Source organism: Scylla paramamosain, chromosome 46 (genome assembly GCF_035594125.1).
Source record: "Scylla paramamosain isolate STU-SP2022 chromosome 46, ASM3559412v1, whole genome shotgun sequence".
Lineage (NCBI taxonomy): Eukaryota > Metazoa > Arthropoda > Malacostraca > Decapoda > Portunidae > Scylla > Scylla paramamosain.
In genome coordinates this window covers 4750858-4760857 of record NC_087196.1, presented here as the reverse complement: position 1 = coordinate 4760857, position 10000 = coordinate 4750858, and the positions used below count along the sequence as shown (strand labels likewise).

Below are 10000 nucleotides of genomic sequence, written 5' to 3'. Positions count from 1 at the left end.
TTTATATATATTAGCGCTTTTTATGATAATTTAAGGGGTGTGTGTGTGTTTCCTTCATAATTATAATGGCGACTCACTATTAATAAAAAAAAAGTAGTGATAATTTTTTATGACAATTTTAACTGTGGTATTATTTTTTCGTATGATTTTTTTAATAACCATGATTTTTTTTTATCTTATACAGGCAATTTTTTACTGTGTGTGTGTGTGTGTGTGTGTGTGTGTGTGTGTGTGTGTGTGTGTGTGTGTGTGTTGAGTGATGATGTGGTGACAGTTGCCATCCTTGCTGTCAGGCGTATGAGTAATGGTGGTGGTGATGGTGGTGTGTGTTGGCACTGATGGGGAGGGAGTGCCAGGGAGTGTCGGGAGTGCCACTGTGCCTCTATCAACATGAACTGACAGCGGATTATGTTAAGTATTTATCTATTTGTATTTGTAAAGGGTAGAGACAATGATATCTTTTACTACCAAACTGTCTCTTCTTTTTCAAAACTGACGTATTTGTAAAGGGTAAAGACAATGATTTCTTTTACTTCTAAACTGTCTCGTCTTTCCAAAAACTGACGTATTTATAAAGGACTCATGATTTCTTTTACTTCCAAACTGTCTCTTCTTTCTCAAAACTGACGTATTTGTGAAGGATAGAGACAATGATATTTTTTACTACCAAACTGTCTCTTCTTTTTCAAAACTGACGTATTTGTAAAGGACTCGTAATATCTTTTACTTCCAAACTGTCTCGTCTTTTCCAAAACTGACGTATTTGTAAAGGATAGAGACAGCGATATCTTTTACTTCCAAACTCTCGTCTTTCTCAAAACTGACGTATTTGTGTTTCTCAAAAAATTCAGACAAGTTCACCGCGTCCTGTCTTTCACTACCAAACTCTTGCCTTTCCTTAAATTGGTGTATTATCCTGCGCAGTCTGTTCTAATTATAGCCTTACGTTAATGAGGTGAACGCTGGGATCATTCTAAACACGTCCACTTGCCTGACGAGGAGAAGGGCGGAGGGCGGCGGTGGAAAGTGTCGATCTCGTAACTCTGTAATGGTTGACGATAAGAATCTTTGCCAGAGAAGAAAATGTGCTTGAAATGACCCTCAAATTCACGTCCTGGACTTTTACGTCTTATAAATGGGATACTTTGCATGTTAAGTGTGATTTATACGTATTACACTGCACATATTTGTCTGTTTGTGGTTTTTAAATGGATTAACCCTTACCTTCTTAACCCTTTGGCTGATATTTCTTGCATCTTTCCTTAATTACTAATCATTCTGAGACATCTTTACCTGAAACTACGTAGAAAATGCAAGATCTATTCTTTTTTAATCTCTTTCCTTATTTTTTTGGATATGTTTATAAAGATTTCACGCATTACTTCCAGTCCCATTTGATGTCTTTTACTAGCAAAGCATCACGTTTATCTTTAAGTCCATGAAGAAACACTAAAATCCACAGAACTTGAAGGAAAAAAATAAATGAACCACTACTGCGCATCCTAATCTCTCGTTGCTGCATGGTTCAACTTTGCCCTGCTCTCTGCATCAGCACTCCTGGCGTGGCGGTGATGGGAGGTGTGTCAGTCTGTGTGTGTGTGTGTGTGTGTGTGTGTGTGTGTGTGTGTGTGTGTGTGTGTGTGTGTGTGTGTGTGTGTGTGTGTGTGTGTGTGTGTGTGTGTGTACGAGTCTTGAGGTTGGTTTGCCTTCCTGTTGGTCTTGTAGTGTAGTTTACGCACTTGTTATCTATTTATATATCTGATAACTGTTAAATTATGGTGTTTAATTAGTTTAGTGTACAGCTGGACAGAAAATTGATGTCAAGGAATCTGGTGTTTAAAAATTGGGTTGAATTTGTACATGGACTAGTGAACTGCTTGGTATTAAGAGTAAATAGTAAACAAGATATAACTGGTCACGTGATGGTGGTTCGCCTGAAAGCTTTACTGTAACCCGCCGTGACTTCAAAACCACTGTGTGCATGACTCAACACTGTAGTCACCATGAATTTCAGCTGCCACTTTACACACCCCTGGGAACGATTACAAGATTACATTACATTAAAGTTTTATAATGAATAGCAGCTGATACACAGAGATGAGACAACACTATTCAATGGATGGGGAAACATTAAGATGAATAATGTCAGTGGAAATAAGACACAAATGAACAATGTGAACAATATAGATGATAGAAAAAAAAAAATACATATATTGTACACCGTTGAGGGGAAGATGTACACTTATAGATTAGTAAATATAGAGGAGGTGTACACACATATAGAAAACGTGTACACATATACGTAAAAGGTGTACACAGATATCAAAGGTGTACACAGATAGAGGTGTACACAAATAGAGGTGTACACACAAATATATATAAACGGAGGCTGGTACACACACAAACCATTGATATATATATACATAAAACTGCCAACATCTAAGCCTGCAGTTTGTGGCCGGGCAGTGGCGAGTGTCGAGGCCTGAAGAGTGTGAGAAGCATGTCCTGTGCCCTGCAGTGTGGGAAGCCTGAGACACAGATGTGCGGGTGTTCACAGGTGAATGTTAAGGTGAGGGGGGGCCAGGGGGGATGGAAATAAAGAAGAAAACACTAAAGAAACACTAACACTGACTCGATGCGACATTGAGAAATAAACAGGGAGAAACTGAACCAAAAAACGTAAAGTCACTGCTTGGAGTTAAGTCGTCCTTATGAAAACAAAAGAGAATCATAAACGCCTGAATCTCAAGTGTTTAAACGGGTCCAATTCCCTTATACTTCAAATTCAAGGCTTTATGATTTCTTTCGCCAGTTAAACAAAAGATAATCATAAACGCCTGAATCTCAAGTGCTTAAAAGGATCCAGTTCCCTTAAACTTCAAATTCAGGAGTCTATTTCTTTCGGCAGTTAAACAAAAGAAAATCATAAACGCCTGAATCTGAAGTGTTTAAACGGATCCAACTCCCTTATACTTCAAATTCAGGAGTCTATAATTTCTTTCGGCAGTTAAACAAAATAAAATCATAAACACCTGAATCCAAAGCAAACAAGAAGGATACCATTCCCTTATACATTAGGTTCAGGAGTCTACGATCCCTTCTGACAACAAGATGAATCATAAACACCTGAACCAAAAGCAGTTAAAAGAATCGAAATCCTTAATGCTTTAGGTTCAGGCGTCTATGATCCCTTCTGGCTCGTGTATAAGGAGGATCTAACTCTGCACGTGACTATAAACTCCACAAATTTGAGGCTCCAATTAAGGTTAAAGTTAAGTTGGATTTAAAACACTTAACTTACCTTCCAATTCCACTTATTTGGATGTATTGAAAGCAGTTATTCACGGTTATTCATCATTGTTATTTATTCCTCTCATCAAAAAAATACGTCAATAAATTCTGAAACCCATCCTAAATTTGGCGAATAAATAGTACAAGTAATAAAAAAAAATAAATAATAATAATAAACTGAACATAAAAAAGTGCTCTTTTAAAATCCATACGAAATTAATGAGAATCAAATGAACCAAAAAAAAATAATGAAAAGTAATCAACAAACTATAAATTCTATGACGATCTGAGTGAATAACTGCACCACAAGTACATCCCCTTATGAGAAATGGAAGGAAGGAGGAGGAGGAGGAGGAGGAGGAGGAGGAGGAGGAGGAGGAGGAGGAGGAGGAGGAGGAGGAGGAGGAACGGAAGGAAAACAAAACAAAACTATAAAAAAAAACAAAAAAAACACGGGCTTAGTAAACTTAATACAAGATGTGAAGTTTGCTGGATTCCTCTCCTCTAATTGCAAAAGGCTTAATAGGAATCAGTAATCAGCCTTTCAATTATGGTTCTGTAATGCCGGGAGGGGGCGGGAGGGGGCCAGAGTGACGTGGTGCGTGGGGGATGTAGCGCTGAACGGCGGGAGGGAGGTGGGAGGGTGACAGGAACGGCGGAAAGACTCGGGGATGGTGAGTTGTATGGGGCAAACTGAAGAGACGGGAAGTTTCTTGAGACTGAGGGGCGGGAAGAGGGCGGGAAGAGTGTCACAGGGAGGCTGGAAGGGCGTGAAGAGTGGGAGGAAGTGTGGGAGGCTGAAGGGACGGGAAATGTGGGAGGTTAGGGGACGAGAAGACAAGAAAGACGAGAAGTAGCGGGTCGAGGAGACAGACACGTGTTGCCTCATATTCTCGAACACTGCGCCGCCATCCGCTACTCTCAGAAGGCTCTAGTTGTAGTGACACTGGCTTTCAATGGTGTTTTTACGGTTCTAGTGACAAATTAACAAGATTTCTACATTATTAACAGGAAACACGGTCTTAAGAACCCGGTTGATCATCGGCTTTGAAAAATAGTGATGAAATGCCACGGGTTTTCAAGGCCACAAAAAAGATAAGTCAAGTTCTCAAGACGATTTCTCCCGTTAATGATATACAAATCTATTTAATCTGTCACTAGAACCGTAAAAACACCCTTGATCCGTGTCACCTCAACTAAAGCGTTTGGAAAATGGATTGGGGGATGAAAGCGGTTCAAAATACGGTCCTACGCCTGACTCTCACACGCGTAGGGGCGGCGATAACGCAGAAAATTGAAGGGGAATACCGGGAAACTGACGGGATGATTGATAAACGCTACACTCTGTTTGAATTGTCACGCTCAGTTGTTAGCCTCGTGGGTTTTGCTAAATGAGTGTGTCTGTCTAAATTTAGTTGATTCTGATACTCTCTCTCTCGCTCTCTCCCTCTCTCTCTCTCTCTCTCTGGAATAATCTGTTTTTTTTTTGTTTCTCTTTTATATATTTTTTTCCATATGATTCTTGGCAGTAAAAATATGTCATCCCTCTCTCTCTCTCTCTCTCTCTCTCTCTCTCTCTCTCTCTCTCTCTCTCTCTCTCTCTCTCTCTCTGTCTTTTTGCTTCAAGAGATTATCATTTACCAAGAAGGTTAGGTGAACACACAAACATTTCTCCTCTCCCCACTCTCCTTTTCGCTCTCATTTCTCCTCTTTTTTTTTATTCGTGGTATTATCATTGCGAGGAGATTCTTTGTTATCATTTTCTCTCTATTTTTCTTTTCACTTTCTCGTATCTTCGTTGAGTGGCACGCGAAGACAATTCTTTTCCATATATTTTACTCTTTCGTCTTTTTATTGTTTTGTGTCTATTTGGTTTAGTTTCTCTGTACATGTGGCGCCTCTGTTGTGTTATCAATGTAAATGCGTATCGTTACTAAAGTTCTCTTCTTCGTTTTCTATTATCTGCATCTCGTAAAGGCGTTTTTCCATATATATTTTATGGTATTCTGTGATTTTTTGGCGTATATAATTCTTTAGGCTCGTAGTCCCTGTTATATTTTCCATTTTCTTCCTCGCCACTCGTGAAAACTTTAAATAAACAGTAAATAACATTCTTTTTTCCACTAACTTAATATTTTTACTCGTGTGCGCTCAAAAATGCTCATAAACTGTGGTCTTATTAATATTCCCCCTAATTTTCAAAGGATACTACAAAAATACTAATCCCTAACGTTTTAAATAGATAAAATGAGTGTTTATCTATTACAGCAACGACGTAACAGAGGTGAATCAAAGCTAAACAAACACGGGTAAATGAAATTAGATTGGCAAAACCCGTAGAGTTTAATCACCTCAACTGTCCACGCTTCGCTTCTACTCTGTATTAAGTAAGGCGTAAGGAGGAGGAGGAGGAGGAGGAGGAGGAGGAGGAGGAGGAGGAGGAGGAGGAGGAGGAGGAGGAGGAGGAGGAGGAGGAGGAGGAGGAGGAGGAGGAAGAGGAGGAGGAGGAGGAGGAGGAGGAGGAGGAGGAGGAGGAGGAGGAGTAATAATGGAAGATAAGGTAGTAGTAATAGTAACAAAAGTAGTAGTAGTAATAGTAGATTAGTGGTGGTGGTAGTGGTGGTAGTAGTAGTAGTAGTAGTAGTAGTAGTAGTAGTAGTAGTAGTAGTAGTAGTAGTAGTAGTAGTAGTAGCATCATCACAAGTCTTTCTCTCTCCTCTTCCTTCTCCCTGTTAGCAGCACAGCGGTGGCGGACGTACGATGACAACCACAACTATAAACTTATACGAACAGATCCATCCAGTTATCAAATACAAACCACACTCGGTAGTCAAAGAGCCAGTGGAAGAATAGACCACAAGACCACAGATTTTTATTTTCTCTCTCTCTCTCTCTCTCTCTCTCTCTCTCTCTCTCTCTCTCTCCACAGACTCACAGGCCAATTAGCGGGAGTCAGCGGCGTAAACATATTTGCCATGAGAGATTCGCTTTTTTACTCCTCACAACTCAGCCAACCACTGATTTTTGGCGCAAGTCTCCCGAGGGTCAAGGGAGGAAGGCAAGTCACGGTTTTTCTGTAACTAATCCTCAAGAAAAACCTATTCTTTCTCTAACCGGCCTTAAAAAGCTAACTAGCGATTTTCTGTATTCAGTATTAACTCAAGTGTTATTTTTTATTTTCTGAATTCTGGATAAGTTAACGATTTTCTGTATCCTATCCTGAATGAGTTACCGATTTTCTGTATCCTGTTTTGAATGAGTTACCGATTTTTCCTGTTAATTTTGAGCTGCCTACTGATTTTCTGTATCCTGTCTTGAATGAGGTACCGATTTTCTGCATCCTGTCTTGAACTAGCTAACGATTTTATGCATCCAATCCCTAGCAAATTCCCGATTTTTGTTATTCAATCTGAACGAGCTACCGATTTTCTGCATCCTGTCTTGAGCGAGCTACCGATTTTCTGCATCCTGTCTTGAGCGAGCTACCGATTTTCTGCATCCTGTCGAGCGAGCTACCGATTTTCTACATCCTGTCTTGAGCGAGCTACCGATTTTCCTGCACCCATCTTGAACAAACCACCTGTGTTTCTTCACCATTTGCTGCAATAAATACCGCTTTCCTGAAGACATCCCTGCAGGAACTCTATTACCTTGAAAGAGCTACCGATATTTTCCGCTCCCATACCGAAAACTAAAGCGAGATACTGACTTTCCGGCATCTTGAAGGTCATAGCGAGGGAGAGCGTTACAAACAGCGCTGCACGGCTCCCCTGGTGATGCGGCGCAGGTAGCGAGTCTCTAGCGGCACATCAGAGCCCGGGGGAGTATTGCACTTGCGGTTAATTAACTAAACCACCTACACTCTTAAAATGCCGCGAGGTTAAGAAAACGCATTCATCAGTCTCCCGGCAGCTTCTCCGCGGGGTGAGGGAGGGGGCCGTTAAATCACATTGGGGCGCCCACGAGGTGTGATGGGAAGGTGAAATGAGCCCTAAAGTAAATGAAGGGGAGGGAAAGGATGGGCTAGGGTGAGAGGAGCGTGAGAGGATCGTGACAGGGGCGTGAGTGTCTGTTTAACAATATAACGTCTTTGGGTTTACAGCTCATGCAAAAAACGTTCTCAGAAGGCCAGGGGGGGGGGCAGAGAGGGCCACAGCTTGAGTTTACAGCGTGTGGTGGGGGAGTTTGGGGTGTTTTGGGGGGTTGCGGGTGAATACATTGTCATCACCAACCATGGAGGGTGTAGTGGAGGTGGTGGTGGTGGTGGTGGGGGGTGTCGACCAGGTATGATGCATCCGTGTTTACCAGAACGGATGATAGCAAGGCGGATTGGCGACCGACGCGTGGTGACGTCAGATATTTGGGGTGGTGTGGTGGTGGTGGTGGTGGTGAGGTGGTGGTGGTGGTGGAGGAGGTGTGGTGGAGGTGGAAATAGACAGACAAATCGACTATTAACGATTGGTGTAATAATTCTTGATCTCTTTTTCTTTTTTTTTTTTTTTAATCAACACAAGAGGAAGGATGTAATGTTCGCTAAGAGGAAGAAAAGGGTTGTGTCTGCGATCCAAAAAAAAGGCGATGGAGAGATAAGAGGAAGAGGGAAATGAAGAAGGAGGTCAGGAAATGTGAAATAAATCTACATTATCGTGTTTTCTGTAGAGTGTGTGGCATTTGTTGAGAGATAAAGTGCACTAAGTCACCCAGCGCTCCATTCCTACATCAAACCAAGCAACACAGGAACAAGTGAACGAAATGTTGTGTTAATGAACTAAAAATAATGAAAGTGTTGCTTCTGGTGCGCGTGGCTGTACAAATATTGACTGGACAAAAATATATTAAAGTGCAACTGGATGTGAAAGGAAAGATATCATTAGAAAAAATATTAGGGCTAAATTAACGCTGCTGTATAATGGAGAATAAGTGTAGCGTGCTGATAAACCTTTACAAACAAGAAATGGCTGTGTTACGAAATACAATGAAATAAAGCTGAATCAGAAATGCTATATAAGAATTAGGCATTATAATATAGTTAGTGAATATTGAAGATTAAGTGTTTAAATATCAATAATGCTGCTGTAGATAAGCTGAATATTCGTGTAAAAAAAGAATTACTGAAATAAACCTACGTAAAATAATGAATACCACAAGAAAAGTACCAGTGCTAAAATAAAGCAACGGAATAATTAAGAGAAAATGTTAAATCTTGACAGAAACTTTACAAAACTTTACAAAACTTCAATGTACGTGTTAAAAAAAAATACTGAACTTAACCTGAATAAAAAAAAATAAAAAAAAGCCTAGCCACAGTAACCTAAAATAGAAATGTTTTATATATTCACACAAGAAAACCTGAAAAACTGGTGGAAAATGGAAACATCGTACAAAAATTATCTAACTGCTGTACACTTCCCTAACACTGTACAATATTTCATCCCTACACTGGACACTGGTAATGCCCTGGACACTTGTATCTGTGGTGCATTCAAGACACGTGCTGCAAAGACCTGCTGCTGCTGGGAGGAGAAAATTATGTGAGGAAATCATGTTACAAAAAAAAACTTACGAACCTTTGTAGAAATATAAATGAACGTAAATGAATAAAACACACACACACACACACACACACACACACACACACACACACACACACACACACACACACACGATTATTATTATTATCATTATTATTAGTTGTTTTTAAAAGGAAATAAATGAAAATTATAAATAAATAACTAAAATAAGAAAGTAAATGAGAAAACTGGCTAGATATGTTATGAGAGGAAAGGTAGGAAATAATGATTGAAGTGAATAAAAATAGAAAAAAAGACGATGATAATAGATGTTTAAAAGGAAAAATTAATGACAAAGAAATAATAATAATAAGAAAAGAAAGGAAGAACGGAGAGAAAACAAAGAACGACATGGAGAAAAGTAATTGGAGAGGCAGAGAGAGAATAAAATAATAGTAATAGCTCTTTATAAAAAAAAAAGAAAATGAGGGAAGTGAGAAAAATCTAATTATTTTAAGAAGGAAATAAGAGAACTAATAAGAAAAGAAATAATAGCAATTGTTTAAGAATGAAGGAAGTAAATGAGAAGAAAAATAATGAGAAAGATAAATGAAAGAAAAAAACAATAAATGAATAAAGAATGAAGGGAGGAAACAAATTAATACAACGAGTTAGAGACAAACAAAAAAAGTGAAGGAAAAAAATACAAAAAAGCAGTCGTCTAGGAAAAATTGAAATAAAAAAAAAAAAGGAAACGAAGAAAATAACCAAATAATCGATAAAGTTCCTTAAGAAACCGAAGTGAATGATAAAGAAAAAAAATGAAAATGAAAATAGACCAAGAAAAATGAGGAAGAAATTAAATCTTACAATAATATTCAAATAATTTCTCAGCGGTCAGGTAAGAGACACAGGTAGAGAAATTAATCACCAGCTAACTAACCTCTCTCTCTCTCTCTCTCTCTCTCTCTCTCTCTCTCTCTCTCTCTCTCTCTCTCTCTCTCTCGTGTATTTTTTGAGTGAAAGATGAAATACAAAACCCTTTCCTTTATATGCAAATACCGGCTCAGTTTTATGCATACCTAAGTTGAGAGAGAGAGAGAGAGAGAGAGAGAGAGAGAGAGAGAGAGAGAGAGAGAGAGAGAGAGAGAGAGAGAGAGAGAGAGAGAGAGAGAGAGAGAGAGAGTCGTGCAATAAAA

At 39.3% G+C, this 10000-nt stretch overlaps 1 protein-coding gene across 6 annotated transcripts in view; it reads right to left on the bottom strand.

The window, feature by feature from the left end:
* The window catches only part of LOC135094556 (protein kinase C, brain isozyme-like), a 146330-nt gene that overhangs the window by 36211 nt on the left and 100119 nt on the right, over nucleotides 1–10000 (bottom strand). The gene's annotated exons all lie outside the window — the stretch shown is intronic.